The sequence below is a fragment of the Thalassophryne amazonica genome, chromosome 3 (genome assembly GCF_902500255.1).
Source record: "Thalassophryne amazonica chromosome 3, fThaAma1.1, whole genome shotgun sequence".
Lineage (NCBI taxonomy): Eukaryota > Metazoa > Chordata > Actinopteri > Batrachoidiformes > Batrachoididae > Thalassophryne > Thalassophryne amazonica.
Window position 1 is genome coordinate 136,214,950 of NC_047105.1, and position 18,773 is coordinate 136,233,722.

At 41.7% G+C, this 18,773-nt stretch overlaps 1 long non-coding RNA gene across 1 annotated transcript; it reads left to right on the forward strand.

The window, feature by feature from the left end:
* Positions 1-686: 686 nt before the first annotated feature.
* On the forward strand, positions 687-4,779 carry LOC117508035. Its single transcript, XR_004559958.1, has 3 exons — positions 687-813; positions 4,003-4,004; positions 4,744-4,779. It is a non-coding gene; the product is annotated as an uncharacterized LOC117508035 (long non-coding RNA).
* The last annotated feature ends 13,994 nt before the right edge of the window (positions 4,780-18,773 follow it).

Here is an 18,773-nt window from a genome sequence, read left to right on the forward strand (position 1 = left end):
CAATTGTGGTTTGTTGACATTCTGAAAATAACTCTTACATTTTGTGTAGATCTGTAATGGAACCCCTCCTACTGTCATCTCTCAGAATAGCACCATTTTGTTTGCTGGTGTGTCAATTACATAGTGATGTTGACGACAAAAGACAAAGAACAAAGACAACAGAACATGTAGAGCAGGTCAGCACAGTTTATCGTTTGCCTGTATGTGGAAGACGAAAGTGTTAATTTCAAGGTTATTATTACATTCTACACAGTTGATAAGTCCCATTTGGGAGGGCTCAGTTTAGATGGTGAGATGACCAAATCTGGAGGCAGCTCAACACCCCTGGATCCTGCACCTTGTGTCGTGGGCCTTGATGGCCAGTTAGCAACTTGCTGAATGTGACTTTGTAGCCTTAGTGGCCTCCAACAAGGGAGTCGTGTGCATTTGTGACCCTGACAGTCCTATGCTGTGTTTGGAAAACCTAGGGGGGGCGGCCCCCAGCAGTTGTGGATGTACATCCACAAACCTGTCTGTTGTCTTCAGTGGGTAGTGTACAGCTCTTTTGACCCTCCCAGGGGAGCTTGTGAGAGGTCTTTACTATCTGCTGGATTGCGTATATAGAGGGTATCCACATGACATAGTCAACCCAGAAGCCAAAGAAGTACACCAGCATGCTGGATGGTAAACAGTGCAACAGCAGCTGTGTTCACTCATCCATAAACTGCATTGTCAGCTCTCACAAGGTGGACAATGGGGACAGTCCACATGTGAGAACAGGAATCAAACAGTTTTAGACTCAAACAGAAAAAAAATGTCATGAATCAAACAGTTGTACATCATTTTGTGCCTGTTTTTTTTTTTTTTTTTAGCACTCTGGAGTTGCTTGATGCGGATACAGAATGTGTCAAAGTCACATGACCGAATTAAGCGGTCGTACCATCAAATCCTCCACACTTTGAGTTTCCGTTTGAATGTGTGCTGCAAGAGCAGACTTCAACCTATATACCAATTTTAAATATTGCTGATAGACCCGGTAAAACTTGAATAATGATTAATAATTTTTGGAAGGGTTTTTATAGTAATGTGTGATGCGGCTTTCTATGCTACACTTTCACTCAGCAAGCGCGTGAACTGGATTTCTCTCCCTGTGTCCTCCTCTCTGCCCAGAGCAATTACAAGGGGAAAGAAAACACGACTTTCCCTTTGTCAAACCAAAATCATCATAAACTCACGTATTTGGTTGTGGATGCGCTGCCTTTGACGCACACGTGAACGTTTTCTCTCGTCACCTCTTGCTCGGGGTGGGGGTGGGGTGGTAAATGTCTTCCCCTTTCTCATTGGTGGAAAAACACATGATATAAAACCAATCAAAATCACCAGTTCCATGTGGATTGATTGCCCTCCGTAAAGCTAGGACATCTTACTACTCATCACTAACTGAAGAAAATAAGAACAACCCCAGGTTTCTTTTCAGCACTGTAGCCAGGCTGACAAAGAGTCAGAGCTCTATTGAGCCGAGTATTCCTTTAACTTTATCTAGTAATGACTTCATGACTTTCTTTGCTAATAAAATTTTAACTATTAGAGAAAAAATTACTCATAACCATCCCAAAGACATATCGTTCTCTTTGGCTGCTTTCAGTGATGCCGGTATTTGGTTAGACTCTTTCTCTCCGATTGTTCTGTCTGAGTTATTTTCATTGTTACTTCCTCCAAACCATCAACATGTCTATTAGACCCCATTCCTACCAGGCTGCTCAAGGAAGCCCTACCATTAATTAATGCTTCGATCTTAAATATGATCAATCTGTCTTTATTAGTTGGCTATGTACCACAGGCTTTTAAGGTGGCAGTAATTAAACCATTACTTAAAAAGCCATCACTTGACCCAGCTATGTTAGCTAATTATAGGCCAATCTCCAACCTTCCTTTTCTCTCAAAAATTCTTGAAAGGGTAGTTGTAAAACAGCTAACTGATCATCTGCAGAGGAATGGTCTATTTGAAGAGTTTCAGTCAGGGTTTAAAATTCATCATAGTACAGAAACAGCATTAGTGAAGGTTACAAATGATCTTCTTATGGCCTCAGACAGTGGACTCATCTCTGTGCTTGTTCTGTTAGACCTCAGTGCTGCTTTTGATACTGTTGACCATAAAATTTTATTACAGAGATTATAGCATGCCATAGGTATTAAAGGCACTGCACTGCGGTGGTTTGAATCATATTTATCTAATAGATTACAATTTGTTCATGTAAATGGGGAATCTTCTTCATTCACAGACTAAGGTTAATTATGGAGTTCCACAAGGTTCTGTGCTTGGACCAATTTTATTCACTTTATACTTGCTTCCCTTAGGCAGTATTATTAGACAGCATTGCTTAAATTTTCATTGTTACGCAGATGATACCCAGCTTTATCTATCCATGAAGCCAGAGGACACACACCAATTAGCTAAACTGCAGGATTGTCTTACAGACATAAAGACATGGATGACCTCTAATTTCCTGCTTTTAAACTCAGATAAAACTGAAGCTATTGTACTTGTCCCCACAAATCTTAGAAACATGGTGTCTAACCAGATCCTTACTCTGGATGGCATTACCCTGACCTCTAGTAATACTGTGAGAAATCTTGGAGTCATTTTTGATCAGGATATGTCATTCAATGCGCATATTAAACAAATATATAGGACTGCTTTTTTGCATTTGCGCAATATCTCTAAAATTAGAAAGGTCTTGTCTCAGTGTGATGCTGAAAAACTAATTCATGCATTTATTTCCTCTAGGCAGGACTATTGTAATTCATTATTATCAGGTTGTCCTAAAAGTTCCCTGAAAAGCCTTCAGTTAATTCAAAATGCTGCAGCTAGAGTACTGACAGGGACTAGAAGAGGAGAGCATATCTCACCCATATTGGCCTCTCTTCATTGGCTTCCTGTTAATTCTAGAATAGAATTTAAATTTCTTCTTCTTACTTATAAGGTTTTGAATAATCACGTCCCATCTTATCTTAGGGACCTCATAGTACCATATCACCCCAATAGAGCGCTTCGCTCTCAGACTGCAGGCTTACTGGTAGTTCCTAGGGTTTGTAAGAGTAGAATGGGAGGCAGAGCCTTCAGCTTTCAAGCTCCTCTCCTGTGGAACCAGCTCCCAATTCAGATCAGGGAGACAGACACCCTCTCTACTTTTAAGATTAGGCTTAAAACTTTCCTTTTTGCTAAAGCTTATAGTTATGGCTGGATCAGGTGACCCTGAACCATCCCTTAGTTATGCTGCTATAGACTTAGACTGCTGGGGGGTTCCCATGATGCACTGAGTGTTTCTTTCTCTTTTTGCTCTGTATGCACCACTCTGCATTTAATCATTAATGATTGATCTCTGCTCCCCTCCACAGCATGTCTTTTTCCTGGTTCTCTCACTCAGCCCCAACCAGTCCCAGCAGAAGACTGCCCCTCCCTGAGCCTGGTTCTGCTGGAGGTTTCTTCCTGTTAAAGGGAGTTTTTCCTTCCCACTGTCGCCAAGTGCTTGCTCACAGGGGGTCGTTTTGACCGTTGGGGTTTTTCCGTAATTATTGTATGGCTTTGCCTTACAATGTAAAGCACCTTGGGGCAACTGTTTGCTGTGATTTGGCGCTATATAAATAAAATTGATTTGATTTGATTTGATTGATCAACGACCCCATCTGGACTCTTTGGAGAGGAAAAAATAGCCACCAAAGACAAATAGTTGCATCCAGGTGGACAGCAGCAGGAATGACAAAGTGTCAGATCATTCCAATGTCCAACATTACATGTCCAACAATAGTCAGAGAGGTCTTGTTTTGTAAAAGAATTGTTTTTCTGAGTGCCACAAGTATCATTTGTGTGGCATCATATTCCATGTAAATAGTTGTACAAAAAATGCCTGAAGCATTATCTGCATTTTAATGGAAATAGTTGTGTATAACTTTGTTGTTTGCTATATTTGTACATATGTTTTTGAAATTTACAATTAACATTTGGGCAGCACGGTGGCTTAGTGGTTAGCACTGTTGCCTCACAGCGAGAAGGTCAAGGGTTCAATTCCTGTGGCCTTTCTGTGTGGAGTGTGCATGTTCTCCTCATGTTTGCCTGGGTTTCCTCCGTGTGCTCCGGTTTCCTCCCACATCCAAAGACATGCAGGTTAGGTGGATTGGAATCTTTGAAATTGTCCGTAGGTGTGTGTGTGTGGGTGTGTCTGTGTTTGTTTGTCTGTTTGTGGCCCTGCGACGGACTGGCGTCCTGTCCTGGGTGTACCCCGCCTTGCGCCCTATGACTGCTGGGATAGGCTTCAGCCCCCGTGACCCTTAATTGGACTAAGTGGTGGAAGACGAATGAATGAATGAATTTACATTTGCATTCTAAGTTCTAAAAATGGTTTGTTAAACATTGTTGTGGGTTTCACAGTAAAAAAACCCAAAACTTTTTTCTATTTGAATTTTGTGTGTTTAGTGAATTTAGGTTCACTGTTAGTACAATATGTCAGAATGAAAGAAAAACTGTCAAGTCACACAAGTGAGGTTGTGCTGAACAAAATGACACCAAACAAAGCAAAGTAAACATTTTTAAGGTAAATTATGAAGGGAAAACCAAAAGTAGTCAAAAACGGCCAATTATACCCTGGACTGAAGAGGGTTAATGATCGTTAAAGCCAAACCAGTGGTGTCAGATCTTACAATGTGGACAACAGGACAGTCCACATGTGAGAACAGAAAAAAATGTCATGAATCAAACTGTTTGAGACTGTTTTCAGCCTGTCGGAGGTCCGTTTTTATTAACAATCATTGATACTGAGCTAGCAGCACTGTCTGATCTCGCAATGTGGACAGTCCACATGTCGGAACAGGAACCAAACAGTTTTAAGCCTATCGGAACTCCACTTTTATTAATGATCGATAAGCCGAACCAGTGTTTTGTGAATTAACGTCGGTAAACACACAAACTCCCGCATTTGTGATAAAACAATTACAATCATTAAAATAAGTTACTTTGCTATGAAAAGTATTTAAAATGCATTTTACCTGCATGTCTCACTAAGCAGGGGGAACAACATAATCTAACGCGTGCACTGTGGATGAGTGTGACTTCCCTTGCTGCCATTCAAAAAACAAAACTGTGCACAAAGCAACTCACCTTTGCTATGATGATCCGAGACACGTCTTTTGATGACCTTTCTCACGGACCCCTCAACAAAGCATTTGTATCCCTGACAAAAAAATTTAGATGTCCAAATACTGAATATCAGGGATGTATTCGCATTCCATCAGCTCCGAAAACATCCATAAAAAATATACGTCCTAATAGCCAGTCCCCACAGTTTTCCTCCTTTACCTATCCTTCACTGACTTCGCCACAAAAAAGGATTTTGCTCTTAGTTGCAGAATTTTGGAATGTTTGGCTGCTGTAAAGTGATTTCTTTCTACAATTTCCCATCCAACATGGAGGTATAGCATCTCAGGGCATGGTTTGGTGACTCGGTGACTCGTGGTTTGATGTCCGTGCATACCCTCCATAGCCAGGTCAAGTTTCTCCATAGTGGCGAAGTTATCACTTTGTGAAACCTGTGGGTTTGCAGGGGACAGACAGTTCACAGCACAGGGCACGAGCATCAACAGCCAAGTTCAGTCAGGTTTGAGCAGGCTAGTGGTGCTAACATACCCCCTACCACTGGTGAAGTGTGCATGTTGGGTGTTGATGTTGTGGACAAGGTTGTCCAAGAAATTCAAGGAAAGTGGGCATGTGTTGTTTGGAAAGGCAGTCTCAGGAAGCTCCTGAAGTTACCCTGGCCCTCTTCGCCAACCTATGATGCATACTTTGGTATTAAGAAGGGAAGGTGTTTGGATCAGTTGTCCAGTATGAGAGTTTGTGTCAGTCTCCTAATGGCTGGACAGCCAAAGCTACCATTCTGGTTCCAGTAAACAATTAGTAAACACCTATATCAGGGAGGTGGTTTAAGACCTTATACTGCTCCCTCTTTCTGTGGCATATACTCTTACCTTGCTGGTCCTGTCATTCACCTTGTTGGTGAAGTGGTCGATGTCATTGGGGTCTTGCCCTAGCAGATGCCTTAGTGTGAGACATTATCTTTGAGCACCATGTCTGGTGTTACTCTTGGGCTCTATAACTGGATAAATGAGCAACTCCCCTGTCAGATGTGCATATCTCCTGCATGGTGAGATTCCTCAACCTCAAGTGCATTTTGACATCAAAGCTTATGTCCTTGCTTTCTGTAATGTCAACGTACAAAATTTAAAACCTACTGGAACTGACATTGTGGAAACGAGCATTGCCATATGATATCGGCTCACAGCGAAACGTTAACAACTTGTGTCCCATTTCTTACAGAAAAATTTTAAATGCTATCCCTTGTCACTCCATTTCTGAAAGGCCCTACCTGTTTAAGGACACCCCAAAAACAAGAGGCAGGGCTCAGGGAGAAGAAATGGGATTGGCCTTAGTTCAACCTAATCATTCTTTCCCTCCAACTTCTATCATTGCCATTGCTGGTGGAGAAAGATTAGGATTATGTCTATAAGTTCTCTGTTGTGAGATGGTGTTACAGTGAACTTTTCATTCTGGCTCATTGGTTCTTGCTTTGTTCTGTGTCCAACATCAAGTTGCTTTTGAAGGGGTAAACCATCAATGATAACGACCGGGGTGATGCTGACAGTTTGGAGCTTCATAGATCCTTCTGTCCATTCACCGGCACCGCATGCTAAGGACTTCTGGAAGCACCTTATAGATGAAATCTTGAGAATGTTTTATGACTTAATGTGACTTATAACTTAGGTGAATTATGACTTTGATCACTGGCTCACCAATTGTAGTCCATTTTCTGAGACTCTGCTCTTCACCATTTGGTTGTCTTTTGAGCAATCAGTTGTTGTGCCCACTAGACTCTGTAGAAAAATGGTTCTGTAGCTGCAACATTTGTGTGCTTGCATGTGTGACAAATCCTGTTTGTGCTTTGCTTATTTTTATTGGTAGTATGGCCAAAGCAAATGGTTACCCCACTAAGTCTCTTCTGCTTGAGCTGTCTTCCTATAATCAATCAACACCTGAGGGAATTCTTCCTTACCATTGCTGCCAATGTGTTTGCTCAGGAGATGGGTTATGTTAGACCTTACTCTTGTGGAATGCCTTGGAGGACTTATGATGTGATTTGGCGCTGTACAAATAGTTTGAACTGAAGATGACAAAACCTCCTTGTAACCTTCCTGCCCATCCATATGGCAAATGGAGTGCATTATAGCACTTTTCCATCTGAATCAGAAGCTCAAAGTGCTTTACAATGATGCCTCTCATTCACCATTTACATACACACTCACATGCAAGATGCTCACTACACATTGGGAGGAACTCAGGGATTAAGGTCCTTGCCCAAGGGCCTTTCCTGATGGTCTGGTCTGGCAGGAGATCCTCTGGTCTCAAGCCCAATAATGAACCACTAGCCCATCTCCCCTCTTCATATGCACACGCGGAAAGTCTAAGGGACAGAGAACAGCAGAAAAAACCTCAAAGGACCATGATGGCAAACCTACATCAGCAAAAGGAACTGGTGTTCACCAAAAATAATGACTAAAAGGCAAGAAGAAGCAGATTAATGCTAAGTGAGGTAACATAGCTATTGAGTTCCCATGGCCTTGGAGGTGGATACATGAACTGTTGATGGATGGGTTCAAACAGCACTGATGGAATAGAATGCACACAACTTCTTTAATTGAAGGTGGATGCTAGAATTTGGTTTCTCAGATGGGGAGAAATTGCAGCAACTGGTGGGAAAAGGATCCTGATGGAGACTGGAATTACCTTTTCCAGAGATCTTTGCAGGAATATATCAACATTGACGTCATTGAGATGAGATATACTTTATTGATCTCACAGTGGAGAAATTATGTTTACACTCCAGTTACCTCAGACAGCAATTAGTCCACAATTATTACTTGTTTACTGTAATAATGGCACACATAACAAGACAGCACATACACATTTGACATTGTTTATGTGCACTAAATTTGAAGAAGTCCGTTATCCGAATTGAGGCAAGTGGGTGAAGGTCTTGCAGCAACCCTGAGTCATGCCACCGTCAGCTTGGGGGAGGGGGAATGGGGACCTGCTGTGGCTAAAACTGCGCCGCCCCCACAGAAGGGAGGGGATGACGTGAGCAGAAGCCGGAGTGGGGTGTGTGTGATGGGGAGTAGGAAGAGGGTGGGGAGAGGGACTGGAGCATGCTTCAGTCCTGTGAAACAGTTTATTGTCTTTGTGAGTTGAGATAAGAAACAGCCAAATGTTCACCAAGGCCAAAGACATTCCTCTGGAGGAAAACAGCAGGCCGATTTGTCCTTCAGGCTGATAAGCCTGCCGTGTTGTGGTTTGAGCAGTGAAAAAGACTTTTTACAGCTTCACTTGAACAACCAAATCCCAATTATGAATTAAAAATATTCCCCAGCCTCCGAAATCTTCATCTTTATCTGCAAGGCATGCATCTGCTCCAAGATGCAGTCTGAGAATGCGTTGCCTTGCCCACCTCGTTAATCATGACGGACAAGCAAGGGGCCGTAGTTATTGATGTGGCTGTCTTGCCAATTTTCCGGTAGATCAGGGCAGCACATAAGCCAAAAAGTACCAGCCCTGCTACCATAAAACCAAATATGAATAAATCCTCGATGTCCTCCACAGAGAATGGCGCATTGTGATGTCATTGTGCAGCGATGCAGGTGTTAATGTTGCAGTAGAAATGGAAGGTAGTTTGGGAGGGACTGAAATGGATTCTGAAGCTGATATTCCAGAGTTCAGCAATGGCCAAATATGATCAATCAAGGCTGTCAGATGTTCCTTTCATAACTGACTGTGGAGGCTAACACTCCTATTCTACAGGGCACCATTTTATTATGATGGGCCATGATCCAGAATGCAAAAATGAGATGAAACTAGTTACTTCAGCATGCATGCTAACAGGCTGGCTTATAAAGTGTAGACCTGGCAGTCTGCCCAAAAATAAAAGTAAACACCTTCGCCCGACTGCGCCTTCAGCCAGAACCGCAACTAACGCTGCTTCTGCTTCAAGCCGTACTCATTAGTCTTTAAACGTACCCCATTTAAAGACTTTTGAACATGACTGAAGCTGTTAAGACTACAAACACCTAAAAATAACCACACACTAGTGATGATTTTGTGAATCGAAATGACATTTTTGATCAATTCAAAAATTTGACCCTGATTTCAAAACTGCTGCTGCTGATGGCCATAACTACTATGTATACCAAGTTTGTTCAAGATTGACAAAGATGGATAAAAATTTACTCTGATGTTTCAAAATATGTCCAGATTTGCTCTTTGAGATGAAACAGGAACAAACAGCGTTCTGTGGAGTAGCCCGTAAGCTTCAGACTCTTGGTGACAGTGGAGCAGTGGCTGGGCTGAGACTGCTGTGGAGGTGATCTGCAATACTGGGAACACAGGAGTTAGAAGGCACAACAGGAGGTGATTCAAAGTGGGCATTTATAGCACATAAGAAATGTTCTTTGTGAGACGCTCCAACTGTTGGTAAATGAGGTTACAAAAGGTTTGTTGTAAGTCATCAAATGAGAAGAAATTCCACAGTTTTTGTTACATCTGTGAATGGACAGAATTGTCTGGTTTGGCTGATATGGATCCAAGAGAACAAAGCTCTGAGCGTTTCCTGTCTTATTGTATGGTTGTGAGACTTGGACACACTAACCTTTGATCTAAGATGATGATTAGGTGTATTTGGTATGAAGTCTCTTCAGAGAATCTTTGGGTACCACTGAAATGACTTTTTGTCAAACGAATCGTTACTTAGAGAGATTCAAATGAGTATGAAATATGAAGGAAGTTCAGCGACAACATGTAGGTCATGTGATGTATTTTTCTGAGCGTGATCCAAGATGCACGTGCCTCAACACTGCAGACACCAGCAACTGAAAAGACCAAGTGGAAGTCCATGTTTCACATGGCTTCTGCTGACAGATAATGAATTTTGAGATATGGCAATGGATTGGTTGTCTGCCTGGGTGGTTGCTCTCTTTGACCCAGATGGATATGTGATGAATGCAGCAAAGCACAGCCTCCACCACCATGTGAATGATCCCAGAGCTGACCTGAGACTGCACAAATTAGTTTCCCATCCAGGGTGTTCTTAAACAGTACAGAACAGCTGTCACAGGTCTTTTTTGTTATCTCAGGGTTACTGTGTATAGAAACAAACACGTGACTATTCCAATCGTGTGCACATGCAGTGTTTACTGCTTAAAGTGTGTATGCCCTGATGAGGTTAAAACCCACAATAACTAAAATTACAGCAATCAACTTTATCCAACTGACAGACGTCTTAGCAAATATGTTATGATCCATTACATACTGTGATATGATTATGCTGCTATAATATTTTTGGCTCTTTCATAAAAAAGGAGGTGTCAAATTGTTAAAATGTTATTTTTTTCAATATAATGGGGGAGCTGACTAAAAATATAGAGAAGCAAAATCTAATTACCATCGACTCATATTTAGTAAGGAAACAAAGAAAGGTTTCACATAATAAGAGACTTAGCAAGGCCAGACCCAGAGACAAAGGCTTTTTCAGTGATTTCAGACTCACTGGTACCTTCAGCTCAGCTCTAGTTCAGAATACTTGTCAAGGTTGTGCATTTTGTACAGATTTTTCCCACAGCAGAAATATGAGTGGTCCAAGAAAACAGTTCTTCTGCTTGCCTTCACTGCTAAACATTGACAGAGACTCCGTGCAAGAATCACATACTTGAATTGAACGGAGGCTGATGTATTAACACACAAGTTCAGTAATGATTGGTCTAAGTTCAGGCAGAGGTCAGTACATGGAAAGGCAGTTCGCACGTTCGCTCTTTTCACAAAGTTCAAATAACAATCCAGGGTCTGAATACAGGAGAGTCAAAAACACAAATGAAGGCACAACAGGTAGGTAAAATACTCCAAAGTCCAAAAAAAAAAAGAAAAAAAAATCAAGCACAGGTCCAAAATATACGGAAAAAAAGTAGGGTGACAAGGAATTAAATCAAAGTACCATCTTGCATCAAGTGAAGAAACAAGTCCTGTTTTTAAAACACTGCCAGAGAATAGCTAATTAATGTAAAGCGGAAACTAGGAGTGTGTGATTTACAGAATGCAGGTGTGGGTGAGCAAGCAAAACTGAAAGTAACTGTGGGCTGTGACAGCAACAGAGATGCTGAAAAGGTGAAGCGGGAGAGTGAGTGAAATAAAACGACAACACAAAATAAAAGGTGCAAACAAACAGAAGCCTCATTTCCACTGAGTGGTATGGGTCACAACGACACAGTATGATACGGGTCGGAATGTTTAAGTCTGGCTTAGCTTGCGATTCTACCACAAGCAGTACTCTTGTTTAGTAGACAGAGCATATAGATGTCCACAATCATGTCTTCAAGAGCACATATGCTGTCACACAGCCTCCCCCCTCCACACAGTGTAATTTAACATTTTTTGAAAATTAAATTAAATTAAATTTTAATTTTGTCTTGGTGGATCAAGGTATTTGTTTTCATCACTTTCAGAATGCCGAAGAGTTGGCTGATGCCTTTGGTAAATGCTGGCATGAATGAATGAGGTCCTGTGACTCTTTCAACTTTTAAAGTAAGTTAATTTTCTTGTTGTGGGACAAAGCGTTGACATCCTCTGGTTCAGGCTGAGAAACACACCTGGAGCAAACAAACACACAGGGACTTCTTTAAAAGGAATTAAAATATTTCCAGATGTCATTTTCCAAAATAAGGACGCTTTATGTGGATACGTTTTCATCAGGCTGTGATGATGAATCCGTCTGAAACAACATACCTGGAAAGATGAAGACTTTATATTTACTCAGTATGTGAAAGGTTTTAATATTTGAAAGTCTGAACTGTATGATTGGTCGTGTGAGGACTGCAGCTTTCGCTTTAGCTGCTGAGCTGATTCCTAAATCTGGACATTGAAACGCACAAATAGTGTGCCGTACCAATCTGGAATGCTCGGTGGAAACAGGGCTTAATACACCAGCAGTTAAAATTGATGAGCGCATCCTTTGCTGCTGAGCATGAAGGGGAACAGTGATCAGACACAAAGGACAAACCTTACCGCTGCTGTTAGAAACAGTGAATAGAGAAACCTGTGAGTTGTTCTTCAAAACAGAAAAGGGAGCTGAGCATTTACGCTTGAACCAATTCAAAACCCCTACAGGAGGAGGTCATGTGCACAGTATTAGTGTTCCCACATTGTTTACACGGACTTTCGACATCAACAATTTTTATAATGAACCTGCCAGCTACATCTGTAAGCTTATACTACAACCTTATATTGTTTGTTTTGATTCCAGTTTTGATAGACTAATTCCTTGGTCCACAGTTTGGAAGTCCTGCACATTTGTTTTGGGTATTGTGACTGGAATTGCTGCCCAACTCAATAGTCATTGGCTCCACAAACAAACGATAACATGGTGCATGGATAAGATTTAACAAATGTAAACATTCAGGTGACATGTGTGCACGTCTTTTACCCTTTCTGCTTGCAAGGGTGCTCAGCAATGGGCCAGCTGTATGCTGGATCATACTTAAGGAAGAACACCACATTGCCATAATGTCGTGGCTAACATTCCTTCACAATGCAAACTGCATGCCTGATGTGAGTCTTTCTGAGCAACAGTTCATTTGACATAGTCATTCTATAGGTACCCACAATCCTCAAGAGAGACCTTAAAGTGGATATGACACCTAAAAAATTAAGTTAAACTGATATAAATATCAAAATATACATACAGTATAGTAAGTTGAAAGTGGTTTTAATTATTATCACTGAGAAATAAAGTTTGTACAGTTTCTCAAAAGTGTGTTTCTTGGAAAGCGCACTGGTAGCGTTCCATCAGCGGTCATGTGATGCCGTGACATCACAGCGTGTAGAGTCCCGTCTTTGTCTGTTAGATTAACAACAGGAACAGATGGACCACAGCATAGACAGTGACGAGATCAAGAACTTTTCTGACTCCTCTTCAAGTGTGGATTATTTCTGACTCGGATCCTGAGGATGTCGCAGCAGTGATTAGACCCCACAGATTGGAGCCGTATCTTTGGACGAACATTCAAACCAGGGGCATTCTGGCAGCGAAAATAATGCCGACAGTGTTTATGGCGGAGTCGAAGCAGAGGCAAGAGACGTGCCAATTCCGATGGATTTTGAAAGGCTACAGAATATGGAATGGTAAGGGAGGCTTTGATTTTTGTTGCTGCTGTTTATAACACTCTAATTACTGTGTAGCATTTTCGATTTGAGCGTCTGTTTACTGCCTTTGTTATTGTTCCGGAGCCGCGACAGTGTAGCTATTACTTGCGGACCACCATCATTACCTTCGGGTTTTTGCTGTGTTCGAGTGCCTGGCATTGCATTCATCCATGTTTAGTTACGTTATTTTCATGAAAGAATAGGAAATAAACGGCGAAAGTTTCGAAAAAGACCGCCGAAAACAACAGTGAACATGCCGCCGCCGTGTTTACGTGTCGCCGCCGTGTTTACTACGTAAGTTCCTTGACCATTTCAAGATTATTGTGAACATATTATTTGGGGTTGACATTTTAGGTGTTCCTGTGAGTGGTGCAGGAACATGGAGACAGTAGAGGAAAGTGTCTGCTGTCGGGAGCAAATGCGTGTGTGCGAGCGGAGGGAGCGGCAGCCTGACATTTTGTGCATCGCACAACAGCGCGGCTTTCGATCAATCTGCCTGGACTTGAAAAGGCTAAAACCTTTCGCCTTGTGTTGGTGCAATATGCTGCGACACACTGGTCAGGCATATCAACAATCAAATCCCTGAGAGCTGTGTTTAATCAAAGTTTCTGCCGCTAAACAAAGTGTAAACAATGGCTGCCAGGCGCGCAAGTCGATACAGTCTACACGTAGTGATGTATTTTAGGCTTGATGCTCAGCAGGAAGCTGATCACGGGGCGTGCACATTTTTCAGTGGCGGGACGTTCAAATGTTATATATAACGGGAGAATTGCGTCCATTTTCCCAAAACGCTTAGGTTGACCGAATTATATAACCTTTGTTACATGTAATAAGACTATGTTGTCTTTAAGTGTCATATCCACTTTAAGGCAAAGGCATCCATCCACTGCCTAAGGTCACTGGTTAGCATTCAGAGCCTGAATCCACTAAGCATCTTAGAGCCAGTTCAGTTCATCTTAGAGCTCCTAACTTACCCTAAAAATTCCTGGCAAGGAATCTTAGCCTTACAATGATCCAGGAAGTGTCTGAGAGCAACTCTGAGCAAGGAGTGGACAGAAATATTTATCTTTGTGAGGAAGCAGGATCGACCCTGTTGCTAGGTATGACACAGTCCTCTAAGAGCTGTGATTGGTTGTCACACAAAGGGAAACAGAAAAAAAAAACAAATGCGCTCTGTGGTCCTACTTATGAATGGAGAGTGAAATCAACCAGTCATATAACCTGAATTGTATTAAGAAATGTGTAATTGTGAAAATAATTTAATGTCAGGTTGATGAAACTCAGCAAAGTTAAGTGTTACACAGCTTGAAAATGTTTGAACGCACCTCATTCATATGCTGATTAACTATATATTAAAGGCATGTGTGCATGTGTAAGTATATTTAGTAAGATCAACATAATGTAAATGCATTAAAAATACATGATGACACAAGAAAGTGAAAACACTTATTTCCATTGTGGTCCATTTAAAAATCAAAAAACAAAATAGAAGTAATAATAAAATAAACTAATAATGACACTGAAAATAATAATGATATTAGTAGTGTGTATATGATAACAAGAACCTAAACAATTTATAAATACATTAAGACAGAAAATTAACATAAAATATTTCATAAGTAGCATGAAAAAAGGGTATAGTTCTTCTATAACGTGTTGAGGTCTACGGTCTAAGGTTCTATAAACATTCTGGACTCACATGCTATTCCAACTTATTGTAGAAACTTTGCATAGTTTATTACCACCCGTGAAAAATGTGAAAAACACTACTCAATCTAGAGTCCATGGATGCCCACGGGCAACACACTACTTATAATGATATTGTTATGTTTACTTTCCATGCTGGTAGTTGCTCACAAACAGTGAGTGTGACAAGCACTGGTACATGCTGTAATCCAAAGCGAGAGTAGAGATTGCAGCACACAAGCAAAGTGTCACGTTTTGGCCGTGATCAGGGATTTGATCCTATTTTCCCCTCTTAATTTTCATTTCCATCTGCTCCAGCTTTGATTTATTAGTTATTTTATTTTCATCATGTGTTTATTCTCTGTTCTGTTTTGCTTTGTCACTTTGTTTCTTTGTTACTTTTATTCTTTGGCCATAAGTTCAGTTTCATTCTAGTTTTGTTCTACCAGTTTGTCTTTTTGATCATTAGTTAATCATTTGTTTACTTTGTTCATTTCATTTGTGTTATCAGTTATGCTGACGTATTGGGTTTTGGTCAGCACTTAGTCTTTGTTTTACTTCTAGTTTATTTCTTAGTCAGTTCCAGTCTAGTTTTGTTTTTGTGTTCATTTTCTTAGTGTTCTCTGATAAGCCCTCATGTTCATGCCAGATTCTAGTTCCTGATCATAGTTATATTCTGTGTTAGCTCTGTTTTCAGTTTGCCCTCACGTTCATCTGATTATGTTGTCACATCACTGCACCAGCCATTGTGTCTTTGTCTCACACTTTGATTCTGTCTGCTTTGTACTTTCATTCACTTCCGCTCTTGCACCTGCTCAAGTGTCTTTGTTTCTTTCATCACTCCACTCTGTGTTTTCATGCCTTCACTCTCTTGCACTTACCTTTGTCTTCCCTGGTCACGCCCCCTTCCAGAACCTTCACTGACACCTGTCTTGTTCCACTAATTACACCACGAGTTATTTAAGCCCTCACAGTCTCACAGCTCACTGCCAGATTGTTGAATGTTATTCACTTTCCATCCCTCACACCTTGCCTTGTTTAGCCTTGTATTCAGCCTGCTGGTATTTGACCTTGTTTTGTCCTTGACCACGTTTTTGTCTCTGCCTCTGATTGCCACCACACTGTGTTTTTTTTTTTTATCTCTGCCTGTTTGTTGGACCAAGCCTCAGTCTTACGCCTGTCTGTACCTTTGCTTCGCTGCTGGACCACCTGTGTACTGAATCCCTGCCTATTACAACAATTAAACATTATTCTAACTGCTTCTACTGTGAGAGTTTGCACTTGTCGTGTCCACCTGGTTTGTGCCAGGTGAGTTTAGGCTATGGATGCTGACAATGCTTACTTTGATATTAATAACTGTATGACTGTTATAGAATTTACATGCAATTTACATTTTACCCGTAGCTAGGTATCGCAATGTTGTGATGCCCTTCATGTCAGGCATTATTACGCTACTATGCTGGGTGGGAAAAGTAAGCTCATTCCTGATGAGATCAACCACAAACATTATTCTTGCACGATCAAGCTGGTAGCATTTTACTGAATCACTGTCATTCAACATACAGATAATGTTTGTCCTGCTCTGTCTTTCTGCCATCTTGTCTGTTTAAGACACTCTTAGGCTTCTTAAAAGTCCTCCTCCCTCCTCTTAACAGTTTTGCACCTTAGGAGCTCTCTTAAGGCTTAAGATGCTTTATGAATAACTTTTATCTTACCAAGGGAAAATTCTTATGTCTCAGAATTTGAGGAATTATAAGTTTTTCTTCGAATGATGTCACTAAGAGCTGGTTTTAGCCTTAGGATGCTTTGTGAATATGGGCCAGCAACACTGGAAGCAACAAGACTTTAAAATAAAAGTATTGCATTACCAGTGACCTAACAATTAAGTAACCTGTCATCTCTTCATTTCAAAGACATGAACATCACTGCAAAGATAAGTGAAACTTTCAATAAGTTTAACAGTAACAGATGGCTGAATCTAGGAAATCATTGAAAGCCTGGATCTTAGTCTTTATCGAAGACCATCACAAACACAGACACTCTGACCTCACAGGCTTTCAATTCATTCAATAAATATTACAACTTTGGACACAAAGTCAAAGTCATTGAACCTTTCCTATTCAACCACGGCATCCAATGCCCTGGACTCCACCTTATCCAACACCCAGTCCCTGCAAGCCACAACACATCCTTGAGGAACACCAGAATTCACTGGGAAGAAGTCATAGACTTTGCCTCCATTCTGCACAGCACTCACAGTACTTGTTTATTGGCCTCTACACACATAACATGATTGAGGCCAAATGGCGCACTAAGGAGGATTCCAATGCCATTCATGAAAATTCGGGCCACCTCGAATGCCTCGTAGAGCAGTCACCAAAACCATTCGGCCACAACACATGCACTCTACACTTGCATGTCGCTCAGGTGGGAAACCCATTCGAATGGCAGCCAAGACGAGGTAGCACTGCCACCTGATCATGCTCGCAACATTCCCATGGCATGTCGTACGCACGGTGGACAAATCAGGCCGTGGCCAAGGGGCTGCACAAAATCATCTGCCATGTTGAATCCTGGCCAAATGGTGGGATCGAGGCAGCTTTCACACCAGCGGCCGGATGACGGTGAATGGTGGGCGAGTCCCCAATATGTCGGGAGGCTCTCGTGACATGGTGAAAAATAAAAATGCTTATCTTCTTTGGAATGCACTGCAAACAACATCAGCCAGGCTACCCCATGTGAAAATATCTGATCCTGTGAATGGCCAGCTGGCAAGGCAAATGTCACATCCACCACGTGAGTCCACATGGCGTGGTGTCCTTTGGCCTGCCACGCGCTGAATGGCCAGGGACAGCCGGACACGTGGACAGACCCTCTGTGTGGCTGGCTGATGTGTTCATGATATGAATGAAATGATGCGCTCACATCAGTTCATTAAGTCCTTGTTTATGTCCATGGGCATGGTTCATGAACAAAAAGGAACAGGAGAACTATAATTCTTGTATTCTCTGCTCTTTATAACAGTGCTTTCTCATTATTTGGTCCTTACACATTTTCTTCGATTTATGTACATTTGTACATTCACAAGGTCTATTAGAAAAGTATCCGACCTTATTATTTTTTTCAAAAACCATATAGATTTGAATCACGTGTGATTGCGTCAGACAAGCTTGAACCCTCGTGCGCATGCGTGAGTTTTCCCACGCCTGTCGGTTGCGTCATTCGCCTGTGAGCAGGCTTTGAGTGAGGAGTGGTCCAGCGCCGTCGGCGGATTTTTCATCGTCAGGAAATGGCGGAATGATTTGGGTTTTTTTTCCATCAGAATTTTTTCAGAAACTGTTAGAGACTGGCAGCTGGAAACCATTAGAAAAATTTATCTGGCTTTCGGTGAAAATTTTACGGGCTTCACAGAGAATAAGGACTGTTACTAAAGCTTTAAGGATGGCTTTAAGGACGGATTTAAGGACGCTCGGCGCGCCACGCTCCGTGCCGCCATCGAGAGCCACAAACCACTGGATCATTTCTAAATGGATGGCTCTGTGGATCTAAGACCGTCATGTGCACTTTCTCTGGTTATCACAAGAGCTGGACATCAGCCATTTTCTGGCAGATCTCACTTTTAACAAGAGATTTTGTCATGGAAAGCTGAGCGGAGGCTTCGCGCGTCACGAACGATTTGCTGATGGAGCGAGACAAAGGAACACCTCCGTTTTGGTCTCACAGGACGGCTTTGAGATGCCGTTCAGACAGCTGTCGGTGGTTTTTCTATCGAGTGATTATCCAAGAAATTGTGGATGTGCCTGGACACGCCAGAACATGTCCC